General features: G+C 30.4%; 1 long non-coding RNA gene across 1 annotated transcript; it reads left to right on the forward strand.

The window, feature by feature from the left end:
* The first annotated feature begins 16,568 nt into the window (after nucleotides 1–16,568).
* Nucleotides 16,569–18,031, forward strand: LOC148760974 (uncharacterized). The gene is made up of 3 exons (XR_016028598.1): nucleotides 16,569–16,683; nucleotides 16,863–17,284; nucleotides 17,825–18,031. It is a non-coding gene; the product is annotated as an uncharacterized LOC148760974 (long non-coding RNA).
* Nucleotides 18,032–18,733: the final 702 nt, after the last annotated feature.

Here is an 18,733-nt window from a genome sequence, read left to right on the forward strand (position 1 = left end):
AAACCCTAATCAGCCTCTCATTTGCCCAAAACGATTAAGTTATGATCAAATTGTGAGTTCAAAAGACACTTTTGAATCAAATCATGATTTTTTTCCATGAACTCTGTAGCATAAGAACTCTATCAAGTCTATTAAAAGTAACCTCGACTTTATTGTGCTCCATGTGTACTTTCTACCATGGTAAGCCCATTAGCCCTAATTCATTGATGAATTGCACAAACTAATCAAAAGTCCACCAATTATTGTCCATCACACTTTTTTTTCCAAATACTTCACCACATTAAAATCTCCCTTAAACACTTCGGAATGTCCATTCCTTTGATCACCTATACTAGTTCATCTTGCATCTCTTTCTTCCTAGCTTTATCATTAGGTGCATAAATTTTACCGAAAGCACACCTTTTATTCCCTTTTCTCATTGAAGCTGTAATTAGGATATAGTGTTGCTTTACAATACAAGTCTCCATGTTAAAGAATGGTTTCTACCATAATCTAATCAAACTCCTCGTCCCACCTACTGTCTTATGTATTAATGTAACTTTACTGTCCACCTAATTTTTCAGTTTAGTTTCTATAAAGAGGGTTCTTGTGATAAGGAGAGAAAGTATTGCAAACAAGTAAAGGGATGTGACGGATGTAACAGAAAGGATGATCTGGGCAATTCGTGAAGTATTAAATGTCGTGGCAGGTGGAAGAGAATAAGAAGAGAATTAGGGAGTGGAAGAGAATTAGAAAGAGAAGCTTTAGAGGAGAATTTGTTAACTCTGGAAGGAAGAGAAAGTTTCAAATGAATTGTGAAAGCTCTTTATATAGTGCTAAAAGTGATGGTTACAAGAAAATGCTTTAATGCACGTATTGAATGGAATCATTAACAAGAGCTTTCATGTTGGGTAATCGTTACTAAAAGTTAATGTTGAGTAATTTAGAAATCCCATTATGTGACCGTTGAAGTAATTAGGTATAATAAGACTTGTTTTTGAGTAGAAAGTAACAAAGAAGAGGTATACGTGAAAAGACACGAGAGAAGAAGCTGTACGTGAACAGGTACAAGAGAAAAAGCTGTACATGAACAAGTATAAGAAAAGAAGATGTAGGTGAGTAGGTACACGAAAACAAGGTAAGAGGGGAAAACACTTGTACTTCACGAAAAAGGTTAACAAGAATACCTTTCAACTACCTCTACATTTGAGTCGCTAAGCCAAACTTTTCGAAACATTCCAAGATGAAAGTAACCTATGAACTCTACCACTTACTCCGAGTTGCTTTCATTGTCATCCATGTGAAGTGGTTATTTTGTGCGAAGTAGTTGTTTTACTTGTATTAATTGTTCTGCGTGAAGTAGTGCTTCACTTGTTCTAGTTGTTTCATATGAAGTAGTGCTTTGCTTGTTCTGGTTGTTCTCATTATTCCATATATAGCGATATGTTGTAAAACAACTCTTAAAGAGAATAAGTAGTAACCAAAATCAACTATCTACATTTTGCCATCTGTATAAAAATTATTATTTAAGAAGTTCTTATGCATTGTTTAAAGGAGAAATTGTGTTTTGAATTTTGCATTGTAATGTATTGTGCTGTAGCATTTTGTGCAGTAACACCTTATACCATGAAACTTTTTGTTGTAACACTTTGGCCTGTAATGCCTTAGGCTTTAACACCTTGGGAAATAATGCCTTAAACAATAAACTTGTATATTTCTTGCTTTTAAAAAAAAAATTGTATTTCTTTTATTTGTTGCCCCCTACAGGAATTTTATTTTAAAACAAAATTAAATTGTGAAACAAGAAATTTTTATGAATGGGATGGAATTTTTTTTATTGAAAGATATATATATATATATATGTTCAAGTAGACAAACAAATTGTTTGATTTAGAATAAGAACACGTCAAAATAAAAAATTAAAAAGAGGACAGAGCAAAAAGTATTTATCTTTTAAAAGAAATTTGTTTTTGATAAGCAAAAGAAGAAGAATTCTTCTTGGAAATGTAATTATATTCCTTTAAAAGAAAGCTATATTTTGGAACAGTAACTATATTCTTTTCGAAACAAGAATTTTGTCTAACTTGCTTCTAAAAGAAAGCTTTTGGAAATTAAGGCTTTGTCTTGCTTTTAGAAAGAAAACTTTAGAAGAAAGACCTTTTGATTTGAAGCTCACGGCTTGTTGAATTGAAGTTCATGGAAACTATTTTGAGTGAAGCTCACGACAGATAATTGCAATTTTTTATTTTTTATTTGTAATTTTATAATTTTTTGTGCTGTATTTTTTTAATAAATAAATAACAATACAAAAATATTATAAACAGTAATAAAAATTTATTGTAAAGTTTGATGTTTTTTTAGATAATATATTTCTTTATGTAATAAAATCTCAAAAAATGCAACTGTTTTATCTTTTAATAGCATTTTCATAGTAATATAAAAATGTAGTCTTTGTTATTGTATGCATTCTTTGTAATGTTAATGCATAAAAATGCTATAAAAAAGTGACTAATAATTTTTTGGCAAGTTTTAAAAATATGAAGGTCTATGTCAAATTTGTAATAATATGCATAAAGAAATAAAGATAATAATATTGGATATGAGGACTTATCTCATTTTCGGCATGATGTCTGTAAAATTGGTGAAGCTCTTCAAATTTCATATAAAGTAGTGCATTAATTTGAGTGTGATAACTGCATGAGCCTTTTTCTCTCGGTTATTTTTCCTCTTATGTTTCATTGTTTCTTTCAGAGAGGATCTATGTACTCTTGGCTAAACTTAAGAGTAGTACTTATATGACTTTTCATATTCAGACTTTTGTTTGCTAGTAGTGCTTCTAGCCCTTATGTAACACATATATAATAGAGCAATTTTAAGGCTGACTTGTGATTGCTAATATTCCATGAGCAAAAACTTTTCCAAAAATGGGAACTGATGTTACAAGTCATATATGATGCTAGCAAAGCTAAGATTGAAGTTAAGAGGAATTGCAACAAAGATTGTTCTATTGAAGAACTGCAGTTGCGAAGATGATTGAATACTTCCTCTAATAGCTGTTCTTCTCAAGAATAATTAAATACGTTGAGAGAGATTGCAGTAAAGATTGTTTTACTGAAGAATTTTGAAGAAGAGTTGTGAAGATAATTAGATGCTTTCTTTGATAGCAACTTTTCTCAAGAATAATTAGATCAAAATAATGACTCTTTTTTATGTAACTCTATAATTGTTTATTCATTTATTATTTTTGTAAACTCATCAGAGTAATGTCATTCATATAAATGTTACATGCTCACAATTCATATTACTATATGTGGCCAAAGAAAAATTTCAACTTTACATCAAGGAGATTAACTCTTAACCTAATGTGAAGGAGATTAGTTCAATACTTATATACGTGTAAAAATTGCGGCCAATTTGTGAGTAATAAGCTAAGGCCAAAAAATGAGTGATAAAGCTTACGGCTAATAACATAACATTATTACAACCAAATCATGAACGATAAAGTTAATGGCAAAAATATGAATGATGACTTATAATAAAAGAATAAACGATAAAGCTTGTGACCAATAGCATAATGTCATTGTAGCCAAAGTACTAGCAATAAAGCTTCCGAGTAAAATAAGAGTGATGAACTATGGCCAAAGAATAAGTGATAAAGCTTGCAACCAATAGTATAATATAATTGCATATAAAGTATAAGCGATAAAGGTAGTGGCTGAATACGAATTTCTTTTCTTTTCAAATGTCAAATTTCAATATATAAAGTAATGAAAAGTAAAAGTCATAGAAGTATCATACATAAGAGGGAAGTGGGTTGTTCTGGACTCTATTGTTCTCAATTAGTAACTTTCCTGCTTCCGTTTTGTTTTGGAATATTTTACACAAGTTTCTACATTCAAGAAATGAATGACCAACTGTTTGGTGAAAGTCACAATATCTTGGGTTGGAATTCTCTTCTGTTGTTGGCGGTTATGTAATATAAGGCAAGGTCACCTGTCCATCCTTAATCCATTCTTAAAGAAGTGCTTTCACTCCATCTAGCGGAATTGAAAATGATGGAGAAGAATCATCTTCATCATATGGCCTTCTCTTTAATTTCCCCTTCTAGGAAGTAAATTTGATTGTAAATAACCTCTTTTTTCTCTACCTTTTCCTTGAATAGCATTCATTGTTACGGTATTCCTTCTATCAAAGCCAATAACTCTTTTGTCTAAGAATAGTATTATTGGTTCTATATGCAGCTTCCACCAAGGTAGCAAAGGTTGGAAGAAATAAGTTCTTCAAGTGTAGCCTATACTCATCGAATATCCTTCAAATGCAAACTTTCACCAATTCTTTCTCATAATGAGATTCTTGTATGTCCAACACCCTTTCTCTAGAGTGCTAGATGAATGCCATGAGGTCTTCTCTAGCCTTTTGATATTCTCTTCCCAAATCAATAAGAGTAACCTTTTCTTGAGTGGAGAAGAACTTCTTCCTAAACATGTTGCACATTTGATTTCAAGATTCAATTGAACTAGGGGTGAGATTAACATAGCACGTATAGGTTTTTTCAATAAGAGATTTAAAGAACTCCTTTAACTTTAAGTCATCATCCAATCTTGCTACTTCAAGTGTTTCCACAAACTTCATAACATGCTCTCGTGCATCACCAATCTTACCATTGAATTGCTTGAAATTAAGACTAGTGTAATCCTTAGGATATGGCTTAACGGTTACATTTGTTGGATATGGAAACTTACGATTAAATTCAAAAAAATTGAAGCTCTTATTCTTTTGACCTAGTAACTTTTGGAGCTCTTCCATTGTCTCAAAGCCTTGGGTAGGAACAGGTGAAATTTGTACAATAAAGGTAGCTGCTAGTGTAATTGTAGTAGTGAAGTTGATCGGATTAGGGTTTCCAATATTTACAACATTAGCTGCATTTTCTCCATTTCCTCTATTCTTATTTGTGTTTACAACTAAAAGAATGGATCCATCAAGTGCCTTCTTAACTCTATTAAGGTGTACAGGTTGAGCTTAAGAAGTGGTGGTAGAAGAAGATGCAAGTTGAGATATGGTCTCCAACATTCGTTTATTGTTTCGTCCAATGTTTGCATTCTCTTTTAAGAAACTTGGATCATTTTCATCAGCTCTTAGATGCAGGTGGGAACAACGTATCTTCGTTGCTTATGGAACTCTTCATTTCTTCTGGTAATGCAAAGTTATGGTAGTAAGAGTTTTACTTAATGCAATCACTCCTCCCCAATAAGGTCATCAAAATGTAAAAGGGATTCTTGTGATAGAGAGAGGAAGCATTGCTAACAAGTAAAAAGATGCGTCAGAGATGGTGAAGAGGAAAATTGAAGTAGTTCCTAAAGTACTAAGTGTCGTGGCAAGTGGAAGAAAATAAGAAGAGAATTAGGAAGTAAAAGAGAATTCAAGAAAGAAGCTTTGGAGGAGAATGTGTTAGCTTTGTAAGGAAGAGAAAGTCTCGAATGAATTGTGAAGGTTTTGTATAGAGTGCCAAAAGTCACAGTTACAGAAAATGCTTTCATACACATAATGAATGACATTATTAAGAAGAGTTTTAATGTTGAGTAGCCGTTACTAAGAGTTAATATTGAGTAACAGTTAGAAACCCATTATGTGATAGTTATAGAGTTAATATTGAGTAACAGTTAGAAACCCATTATGTGATAGTTATAGCAATTAGGTGTAATAAGACTTGCTCTAGAGTAGAAGGTAACAAAGAAGAGGTATACATGAAAAGGCATAAAAAAAGAAGTTGTATATGAACAAGTACAAGAGAAGAAACTGTATGTAAATAAGTATAAGAGAAGAAGGTATATGTGAACAGGTACACGAGAACAAAGTAAGAAGGAGAAAAACTTATACTTTAGAAAAAGGTTAAAAAGAAGATCTTTTAACTACCTCCACCTTTGAGCCATCAAGCCAAACTCTTCGAAACATTTTAAGATGAAAGTAACCAATAAACCTTGCCATTTTTTTCGAGTTGCTTTCACTGTCATCCGTGTGAAATGGTTATTTTATGCGAATTAGTTGTTTTGCGTGAAGTAGTACTTTACTTGTTTTAGTTGTTCTCATTATTCTATGTATAGCATTACATTGTAAAACAACTCTTAAAGAAAATAAGTAGTAACCAAAATCAACTATCTACAGCTTCTTAGAGGAACACCAAATTCGACTTGGCTTTAGCAATCAAGTTTTTGATCACCCTTTTCTTCCCCTTTGTCAAGACTTTTAACATTCAATGTAAGTGAAATCATGTAAATAATGCAAACTTACCCTTAAACTAATGAAGCTAACTTCGAGACTTAGCTTGGCCTCGACCTTTACCTCTTCTTCCTTCACACTACAAATTCTTTTATCAACGAGTCCTTACTTCCTTGATAGAATTATTTGAGCTTTGTTACCACTTCCCAAGTGTCCACAACTTCTTTCAAGATTAAAGCAGTACGGTGTATTATGTCTTCACCAACCAAAAGTTAAGGGATACTTAGATAATTATACAAAAAAAAAAATGTACTTAGAAACAATGACATTAAAAAAGATCAAAATTATTTTGAAACAGACTTATCTATGGATAAGGTAGCTTAATAGGTCATGGGCTTGGCTCAACTCGAGCCAAGACTTAGTAAAATTTTTAAGGTTTGACTCGACTCGAGATATTATTATATTAATATAAAATTTTTATTTGATTTAATTTTAAAATATCTTTAAAATATTAAATATTAGTAGAAACTTGTTAACATTATTAAAGGAATTTTATTGAGTGGATTAGGTCAAGTTTTTGACAAAATTTTAAAAGTGTCACTTGAGTTTAACTCGATTATGAACACTTATAATTTGTTTAATAATTTTTAGGCTTTCTTTAATAATTTGTTTGCTTTACAAGAATGGTCATTTCTTAGAATGACCATTCCTGCAGAAACCTAAATAGTTATTACCAAGGGGACCTCAATAATAATTATTCCAAAGGTGGGGGAATAAGTCAAAAATTTTGTTGGACACAATTGCTCTTAAATAAATTTAAAAACTACAATCATATATACACTACAAAAAAACATAGTATTTCCGACGGAAAAAATTCTGTCGAAAATTTCCAACGGATTTCCAACTAAAGGTAAGCAAAAATTTTTCCTGTTATTTCCAACGGATTTCTAACGAAAATTTTTCAACGAAAAAATTCCGTTGGAAATCTATTGGAAAAGGGTATTTTGGCAATAAAAAAATTTCCGCACCAACATTTTCAACGAATTTCCAACGGAATTTTTTCCGTTGGAAATCTAAAAAAAAAAATTTGGAAACCTTTCCAACGGAATTGCAACAGATTTTCAATGGAATTTTGTACAAAAAATAAACTAATTTTTTGATGGATTTCCAACGAAAATTTTCCATTGGAAAATTTCCATTGCAAATACATTGAAAAATTTGTTAGCTTGAAAAAAAATTCACCCACCAAAATTTTCAACGGAATTTCTAACAGATTTCCAGCGAAAAACTTTTCGTTGGAAATTTTAAAGAAATAAATTGTTAAAACTTTTCGACGGATTTCCAACGAAATTTGAATAAAAACAAAACTAATTTTTTCGACGGATTTCCAACGAAATTTGAATAAAAACAAAACTAATTTTTTCGACGGAAAAATTCCAACGAAATATTTCTATTGGAATTCCGTTGGAAAATTTTTAATGACGAAAAAGAAAATCTCCCACCAAATTTTCCAATAGAATTTCCAACAGAATTTTCCTACGAAAAATTTTCTATTGGAAATCCGCTGGAAATCTTAAAAACAAAAAAATTTGAAATCTTTCCAACGGATTTTCGACGGATTTTGAAAAATTAAATGGGCCTGCAAGCTTTCCAACAGAATTTTTCAACGGATAATTCCATTGGTAATAGTAAAATATTAATTTTTTTCCTTAAAATATTTTAGACTTTTTATAAATTTTATTAATCTTTTATAAAAAATACATATTAATAAAAGCAAATACATACATATTGAAGGTATAATTTTTAGAAGTTTATGTCTGTTTTCCTTTGAATAATTTTGTATATTTTTTTAAAACTTTATTGAATCATACATTATAAATTAATAGTTCAAAATTCATTAATTTCATAACATTAAAAATTTATGAAAAAAATAAAATAAATTTGTTAAATTTAAAAAATACATGATAATATATAATAATAAATTAAATAAAAATATTAATACATTATATCTATGTATACAAATTAGAATCATAGTTATAATATATATATATATATATATATATATATAGCTAAACCTACAGTATTCACAAAAAAATCTATATATCTAACCTATTGTATTAATATGAAAGTACAAGTTATATTCTTTAATTGATATAACTTTATAATTAAGTTAATATATATATGTATATATATGTTTACATACATATATGTATGCATACAACTTTATGTATATGAGTTAATTTATATGTTTACATACATGTATATGAGTTAATACATATATGTTTACATACAACTTTATATTACTTTATAACTAAGTTAATATATATGTATATATGTATATGTTAAATTCATATATGTATGCATACAATTTTATGTATATGAGTTAATATATATGTTTACATACATGTATATGAGTTAATACATATAAGTTTACATACAACTTTATATAACTTTATAATTAAGTTAATATATATATGTATGCATTATTCAAAAAAAATCTATATATATATAACCTATTGTATTAATATGTATGTATAAGAGATATTAAAATTAATATATATATTAATTTATTTTATAATATAACATTTTAGTAAATTTCATTTTTTATGATTACAGTTATTAATTTTATTAGTTATATATTATCATACTTGTTATAAACTTATATTGATAATTAATTATACAAATATTGTAATATATATCAAAGTATAATATATAATTTTGAAATTAATTATATATGCATATAATTAATTTTGTAATATAACATTAAGTTTTATAGAGTAATATTAAAAAAATGACTTTATTAATAAAAATTAAAATATTCACATTTGTGTGTCATTGTGAAAACTTAAAATCTCTTACCACATGGAATATGAAATAGACTTTAACTAATTCTACCACCCGCCTATAGTGTTTTAACTCACAATCAGATTCTAAATATCCAATTCTACCTCCCCTCTCTCTTGGTCGGCTTTCTCCCTCACCGGTGGCAGCTCTCCCGTCCCGGCGCTCTCAGATCTGTCTAAAAGCCAGCCGGTCCTTCTCCGGCGCTCTCCCGTGCCGCCGGCGTTCCCTCCTTGTGTTCTTTAAAGATAGATTCAGTCTTTTTAATAGTTCTGTCACTACCCTCCCCACCCCCCCGCCCCTATCCCAATTTCTTTCTTGCTTCACTCCTTACTTGTTTCTGCTTCTAAACATTGAGATAAAAGCAGATATATTCAAAAAGGTTTTTATTCTTGCAGCTTCAAGAAAGCTGCTTCTTTTCTTGCCCTCTTGCAAAAGGTACATTATTGCTAGTTGGATTCTCTTTCTGGGGTTGATTTGAGTAGTTGTTCAAACTTTGAAACCATGTGTTTTCTTTGTTTACTCTTTTAAGTTATGTGACAATATCAATAATGCATGATAAAGATATTTTCTTTGTTTGCTTGAGTTTCCTGTTTCTTATGTTTGGTTTATTGGGTTTTCTTGCATTAGATCTGTTTCTGATTTGATTTGTTACAAAATGCCGATTCATTGTCTTATTGTACATTCTGATAAAAGCTTCAGTTTTAATGCTGTTTGGTTGCTGGGAAAATGTGTTTTTTTTTTTTAAAGAATCTTCAAGTTTTAATGCTGTTTGGTTGCTTCTAAATGCAATCTTGTATACACAAAAACTTGTTATAGATTTATTGTATACACAAAAATATATAATTTTTTTATATATTGAAGCTTTAATGGAAATTCTGCAAAATAGAACCAAGTCTTCACTGAGTATCAGGAGGTGATACTATTACCATTCCAATCTTGAGTGAATCGCACTTAAACTGAGCATAAAGATTAGTCTCTATTCCACGACCCTGCACATGTGCACAAGCAAAAGCAATTAACTCATGGATACCCATACCATATAAAGAAACCCAATATCTTAGTTGCATACGGCCTATCCACAAGGATACAACCTTCGCATAGAACAAACAACTGCACTTGCATAGAATAATGATGACTGAACCTAAACCATAAACAGCAACCTTTTTGACCTATCCAACCAATACATGATAAAAGATTTTTATCACTGACTCAATCTATTGGAAATTTTATGGAAACTTGGTTCTAAATGCAAACTTTATTGAAGCTTCTAAATGCAATCTTTATTGAAGCTTCTAAATGCAATCTTTTTTTCATCATGTTATAGATTTATTGTATACACAAAAATATATAATTTTTTATATCAAAAAATTAATAATTCGATTTTTATATAGGTCTATTGTGTTTTAATTATTTATTTACTTAAAATCTTATTTTTTTCTTCACTCTCACGTGTATAAAATGGGTTTGCATGTGTCTTTCCTTTGCCCCTTTCCATCCTTTATGTTCATACGTGGCATTACATCATGAAAGAGTTTAAATTCCTTAGTTACCAAGGTCTAATTGAGACATATTAAAATACCTTTTCTTAAAGCATCATTATAAATTTGGAAAAACTTGGACTCCTTGTTGTCTCAAATATATTATAGACTAAGCAAAATCTAACATTATCCTAATGGAAAGGAAAGGATTTTGAAATTTTTAAGTTTCAATTTTGTTTAATTTATATTCATCTATTGATTTGTTTATGGGTTTCTTCTACTTGATATAATTATAATTTATTTCGATTACTCTTTTTTTTTCATGATTTCTTGAAAATCTATATTTTTAAGCACAAAATCTAACTAAATTAGTTGCTATCAAATTGTATTAAATTGCGTTAAATTGTTACTCCTGTACTTGTTTAGGGGTACAATTATAATTTGAAAAAACAGTGTACAGTACAGAAAAAATTGTGAGTAGCATACAATTTGCTGACATTGTTACCTGATTTTGAATGCTAAACACTACTGTTGGAAAAACTTTGTTTTCTAAAGCTTATTGTAAATCTCTTTCCTCATGTAAATCTCTATTAGCAGAATGGTTCAAAAGTTTGCTGCTTAAATCAATTGCTCGGCTTTAGTTCTCTCATCTTCACATCTTCTACTGTTATTATCGACATCTCCCAACACTCTCCGTCAGTGTCACTAAGCATGTCACGACCCGAAACTCCCATTGAGCCCGTGACAATCGCCGCGAAGCCTCAACAGACATTCTTCCTCCGAATGCCCTTCGAGACCTCGCAAGGCTTTTGTATCAGTTTTTTCACTCCTCTCTCTTTTTTCCCCTTTTTTTTGAATAATAAAATAAAATAAAAATATTAATTAAAATAATCTATTTTAATGTAAAACAATATATATATATATATTTTTGAAACATCAAAAATTAATTATCTACACATAAAAACAAAATAAATTTATACATATTGTAATATAGAAAACTAGAGTATGCAATTTAAATTACAATGACACGTGGGCCCCCAAATAACTGAGAAGGTTTAAGTCTATAACCTTGCTTTCTAGGATGCAACTCCGAAATTTACTTCTCGATGCAATTGACAGTCTATTACCTATTTTGAGCTTGAAAAATGTATAGGAAGAAGGGGTGAGATTATAAAATCTCAGTGAGTAGACAGACATCATCAAAATAATCTAAAGCCGAGTAATAGGAGACAATATAAAAACATTGTATCTCAATAATGTTCAATCTATACCAAACAATTTCTTTTCATCAAATTTCTCAGCTTATGAATTTCACAAAATTGGCCCCTGCCATAATCATTCTCATGGGTACTTTCGTCAAGGTATCCCACTGAGACCGCCAAGGCTGTTTATTGTCACACATACAAACACATTTCACCTCGGACAACACAGCCGTTCCTTGGCGTTGCCTGAGTCCCACTTTCACGTGGTGGCTAGCGTGAAGTGTACTCAAATCCTACCTCGGGAGTTATTTTACGCGCCTCTCCAATTGAGGTAAGCTCAATAATTGAGAACCGTGCCCCTCTAATTAGATTGGCCCACGGAACCCCCATCACTGCAGTGCCCACTTTATAATCCACCAACCAATAAAATCACAATAGTATGACATGACTCACTTAACACATTCAAGGCAAATTAAAGTAGTTCACATATTCTTTAAATCATAAAAATAACCAGTCATATCCACATTTATCATAAGCCATTTAATGTAAAATCATGAATAAACAACACAATCATAGTATAGGCCTCCAATTACTCTATTTTTAAAATCATTATTAAATTTTCAAAAATTTTATAAAATTATTTTATAGAATCTCATTTTCCCATAAAACACAATAATTTTCCAATTAAACCTTTTTTGCATAAAATCACACAATTAAATAAATCTACTCTAGATAATTAAGACGATAGTAAGTTTACTCACTATACTAGGAGTAGATATACTCCTATTCTCGATCCTCGGATGTAGTCTTTTACCCGTATCATATAGCTCACCACCTTTCTACAATACATGACACAAAAAATTCAATAATTTGTGTCAAATCAATATATATTATTTCGGGCTCTTATCCATGTGTATGCACTAGATAGGGTGTGAAACGTTTGGACAATCGTTTAATTACAGTGTCCGACCTAACTCGCCTATACACGATGTAAATTTCTAAAATCTCCAATTCAACTCCAATTCCATCCATTTCAATTTTAATTATCCAATTATATCCACAATACCTCAATGACTGTGAATGTGGTCCAATTTATCAGTTCGGACCACAAATTACGCTTTTACCCCTAATGGGTAAAAATTTTAATTTTTTTGCACCAAAAATTCCCATTTAATTTCCAACCTCATAATTCATCATTTTTTCATCTAATTCTCTTAAAATAAAGTCAACCTCATCCTCACACACCATTGGCTAGATTCGACCTAGAGAAATTCATGGAGAAAATGAATATTTTTCTTGTTGTTTTACTCATAAATATGCTAAACTAACACTAAACACTAACATAGTTCAAAATCAAATTAATCTAACAACTTTCTCTCTCTAAACCCATATGATCAGATTTGAATCCATCATCAAAACACATAATTTAACCATGAAAAATAAGGAGAAATGCATGAAAATGATAAATCTTAAGCTAAGCTTGAAAAATCATACCTTTAAACACCTGATTCCTTGAAAAATCACACTTTTTCTTTGAATTTTGTCACTCTAGGGTTTGTTCTTATTTCTCTCTCTCTCCTGCTGGTTTTGGCTGACCATCCCAATGAAGAATTCTGAAATTTTCAAGCCTTTTAATAGGTTTAATAAAATATTATTATTTTATTTACCTTTTGAATATTTTATTATTTTTTTAGCCATCTTTTTGACTTTCTTTTTCTACCACTCAATCCTCTTCACTTATCCATGTCTTCCATGAAATTTCTAGACTTTTTCAAAGTTTTAGTGGAGTAAATTTTTAAAAATTACACTTTTACCCCCGTAAAGTGAAAAATTACATTTTTACCTCAAAAACTGAAAAATTGCCCATAGACATATTTTTCATCCCTTATACTCATACCATTCTCCAATTTGTCAAATGTGATCTAAATTCTCTCAAAATCTCAAATTTTGTCCGCGGGTGGAAAAATTATAATTTTACCCCTAGATAGTGAAAATTCCGGTTTGACTCCGAATTGATCCTCGAACTCCTAATTACCATTTTGAGTCATCCCTGAACTGTGAAACTCTTAATTTCACCTTAAAATTCCTATTTGAACTAGTTCGAGGCTTAATCGACTTAATGGTACCATTAGGGGCAATATCGTCTTTTAACGATTTCTCGAACTTCCTAAATATACAAACATTCTATCGAGCATGTGAATGACATTATAATTAGTTTACAAAGTAGGGTTTGACAAAGCACAAGTATTTTTTACCCTCCCACCCCAGTATTTACGATTCCCATAAATAGTCATGATTGATTGCTTATTTACCTTATTAATAATAAAAAAATATAAACTCTTTATTTTAAAAATACTAGCAAATCCTTGCGTATGTTGGAAATTGATTATTTTTTTATGTAAGAAATGTATAATTCTGTAATATTGGAGAAGTATGGTGAGGATTCATCTTCTCAACCAGAATTTGATCCGCATGCTTGGGCTAAAGCAATTTGAGGGATGGAGACTACACGCACTCACGTGTATGGGTTTAGTACTCGGGTGCCAGCTACAGCCTTACTTATTGGAACGCAAAGCAATGTTGCAACATCTGAGTTTGCGTGTGGCCCTCTCAACCTAAACGTGACCAGTCCCGCAATTGCATTGGAAGAAAAAGTGGAACATCTTTCAGAAAACTTGGGTAAGATACGTGATGAAATACATGGGTAAATACGTGAAGAAATTAAGAATGCAATGGCAAAAAGTATGAGTGAATTTATGGCATGTATGGAATCCATGATCATGAGTAATGCGAGTTCAAAACAAGGAGATACGGGACCTTCAAGCTAAAATCTAGACAAGTAAGAACACAACATTTCATGATATGATGTTTATTTTCACTTCTACACTTGGATACTTTTTAGTATAGTTGTTTAATATGTATTTAACTTTTTTACTCATTGTGTGTTAAGACTAATTTTTAGTTATATGGAATTCGACTTTGAATCTCGGTTTTGAATGTATATTTTTTGTTTATATATTTTGAAAGTCCAATACAGTGAATTGATAAAATATAATTGAAATGAAAATGGGTAATTTTAAACAAAAAAGCATCATGAAAAGGGTAGGTTTTTCCGTGGGCAGTGAGTTTCCAATGAAAAATTCCGTTGGAAATACATTTCCAATGGAATAATTATCTACCGAATTTTCCAACGAAAAGTTTTCAACCGATTTTTTCGTCAGAAAGATATTTCGAACGGACTTTTCTGTTGGAACACCGTTTCCAATGGAATTTTTTCCAACAGAAATTTCCCTCTTATTTCTCTTTCCAACGGAATTTCAGTATGCTTTGTTTTCCAACGGATTTTCAGTATGCTTTGTTTTCCAATGGAATTTCCACTGGAAATCCGTTGGAACTTTCCAATGGATTTTCTTCCTACATTGATTTCCAACATAAATTTTGTTGGAAATCCGTTGGAAATTTCCAACGGATTTTCTTCTTGGATTGTTTTCCAACGGAATTTTTATGTGAGAGATGACCCATAGCTATTTTTCAACGAAAAATTTCGTTAGAAATTTTCAACGGATTTTCAACGAAAAGTATTACCGACGAAGCTTTTACCGACGGAGTTTCCAACGAAATTTTTCATTGAAAATCCGTCAAAAATAGACATTTCCAACGGAATTTTACCTATTTTCAACAGAAAATTCCGTTGGAAATAGCCTTTTTTTTTTTGTAGTGATAACAGATTTTGTTTTCATTTTTCACAATTTTTTTTCTCTCTGTACGCATCTTCTACCTTTCTCATTCTCTCTTGAAAGTCCCTCGACGGAGGGCGACGATTGTCGACAACAACAGCATTGATGCGGGCTATGAGAAACATTTGTTGGTGTTCCCCACCATATCCGACCACAAGGAGCACCAAATCAAAGCTCCATTACTTCGACCACATTTCCAATGGCTGACCGGTGATAAGAATGAAAAGATAAACAAAAATGAAAATACTAGAATGAAAAAAAAAGAAAAGCTAAAAATTAATATTTAAAATTAAATTAAATTTTAATTATAAATTATAAAAAATTCATATCTAAAATTTTAAGTATAAATTTTTAATTTTTTAATATTTTAAAATAAAAATAAAGATTAAAAATAAAATAATCATATGTTATAATAAAAGGTATTTTTATAATTTATTACTTATTCTTTGGTTATTCCTAAAACTATTTTTACCCGTCAAATATTAAAATAAGTTATAATAACAATTTCTGACCTATTCCATTGCTATAAATTAAATCAAACTATATAATAACTATTCCTCATTTATTTTATTCTCATGAAATAATTAATTAGTCCATTCTTATGAAGTAAACTATATAATAACTATTCTTTTCTTATTCTATCATATTCCACCGTATTTAATCCCATATCATGTTATAGTATTTGGGAATTATTAATCTCAACATGGTGAAAGCGGTGGTGGACTTACAAGTACTATATCTTTTTCAAAAAAGAAAAAAGAAAAAGAAAAATGTGAGGGGACATTAAATTGGAAATGAGTTAGATTTGAGGCATCTGATCCTGCAAACTTTTAAATTAATTAAAACATTACATTTTGAATTGGTCAAACCACACTTTTTATATCTTTTATTTCGAATACAACTGATAAGATAAGATTTAAAAGTTCGAATCTCATTATTTTTTAAATATTCATATTTAATATATGATATTATATATCCTGGGTTGATTTCTTGTTGCTTTATTTTTATGAGGTTCTTGTTGGTTTGTATAGTTGCTTTTTTTACAATTTTTTTGTCATGGCTGATTTTGGTAGCTCAATTAAAAACCAGACTCCTGTCTCTGATTTTGCAAGCTCTTGGATTTGGACTATGAGGCTCATGTCTCAGATTTTGGCACAGCTAGGCCTTTAAAGCCAGACTCCTCCAATTGGACCTCATTTGCAGGCACTATCGGGTACACAGCTCCAGGTATATGTGTAATTTTGTCATGGTATCATCCTCTAAAACGTTCATTAAATTCACAGTAGTTTCCTTCTTCTTAAAAAAATAAAAGCAGTGGAACATATAATTAATGCCTTGGTAATGGTATAAAGTATGCTTGTTATTATTACTACCTAAATAAAGCATGCTTGGATTTTTTTATGCAGAGTTGGCTTAAACGATGAAAGTAGATGAGAAATGCGATGTCTACAGTTTTGGGGTGCCAACAATGGATATTTTAATCGGGAGTCATCCTGGTGATCTTATTTCATGTTTTTTGTCATCGTCATCGGCACCGGAAGCAAATGACCAACAGATTTTACTGAAAGACGTGATAGACCAACGCCTTTCACCACCTGTAAGACAAGTTGCAAAGGATGTTGTCTCTACTACGAAACTAGCATTTACATGCTTGAATGGCAACCCCAAATTTCGGCCAACTATGAGATAGGTTGCTCAAGCCTGTACCCGTCCATCGCCTCAATTGCCCAAGCCCTTCTCAACGATAGAGTTGGGAACATTGTTTGGTGACGGAGTTTCAGGCTGAGGTGCTAATAATCTGGAGGTTGCGAATATATAATAACATTAGGTACGTGTATTTGCTTATCAGTTCACCTTTTCTTCCTACATAAATGATATATTTCTCTTCAATTTGTGTTAAAATATTTAAGCACTCAAATAATATTTTGATAGTTTAATTAGTTGCTTTTTACCAAATTCAGGAATTTGGTCATTGGGAGCATCAATTAGTCGATGAGTAAAAAATAATGATCTTTTGAACATTGTAGAGGGAATTTATTAGTTAGGATTTAACATCTTTTAGCAAAAGAAAGAGGGTTTTCTAAAGGATCAATTATTTTAAATTGTCTCAAAATAATTTTAATAATGAATTATAAAAATTGCAATATATGTTTTTTTAGTTTTTTATAAAAAAATAAAAGCATTTATTCTTTCACTGAAAGCTAGTAAATAATTTCATAAATGCAAATTATTTGGGGGAAAAAATAGCATTTTAATTACAAAAATTAAAATATATATTTTTACGTTCTAGTAAAAATAATAACATTTTAATTTTAAAAGTTTCAACATTTTTGTAATTTTTTCATTCTTTTCCTTCATTTGTCTCCAGCAACACCAGTGAGAATATCGTTCCTATAAGTGGTTTTAAACAGAATAAAGTATGTTTTCTGGGGCACCAAGTTGATGCTGGAACGACCAATTTCGTTGGCTGCCTTTGGATGCCAAAGATCAATGCATTGTTGGTGAAGCTTGAGAATAATAATCTATTATTTGTCAATGTGATTACTAGGCAATGTGAAGGAAAGCAATTTCATCACTGTAGGCATTGTAAAAGTACTTTTGTATTTATGATTTTTATTATATAATAGAAAGTACTTCAGTTTCTTTTCATAAATTTTATCATATTACTCTAATATTGAAATTTGAGATTTTCAATTTAAATTATTCTATTTTAATCGTTGAAGTATTCTATAAAAACAAAATTACTTGCTACGTTATTATTTTTTATTGTATTTATTGATTATATTAAACAAGTGATTGATGAATAATTATCTATAAAATTTAAATAAATTATTTACATTGTTATCATTGTTTATACTCCTTGTAAATACAGTTATATTTGTGATTGATGACCAAATATTATATTCAAAATGTTTATATGTATTAACCTGGAAAGTTAGGAAAAGGTTATCTCTAATTTTTAGTATAGTGTTTTCTTGGTATAAACAAGTAAGCTAACATATGACCAAAAAAATCTACTCAATTAAAAACCATCCTATTAAAAACATATGACAGTTTTGGTAGCTCTCCCATCAACTTACCGTTGCAATTTCAAAAGGCAAAACCCTTTGGTTGGTTTTGCTAAGTCTACTGCATTCTTTACTATATCACTAACCCCACCTACACCAATCCATTTCTTTCAAAGACCCCAACAATATTTTCCTGCAAAATTTTATTTCTCCGAACAAAACTTCCCCATGAACCCTTCCTTGTCCTTTGTTTAAATTTAAAAAATCGT

This window comes from Theobroma cacao, chromosome 9 (assembly GCF_053813885.1).
Source record: "Theobroma cacao isolate CCN51 chromosome 9, ASM5381388v1, whole genome shotgun sequence".
NCBI classification, from domain to species: Eukaryota; Viridiplantae; Streptophyta; class Magnoliopsida; order Malvales; family Malvaceae; genus Theobroma; species Theobroma cacao.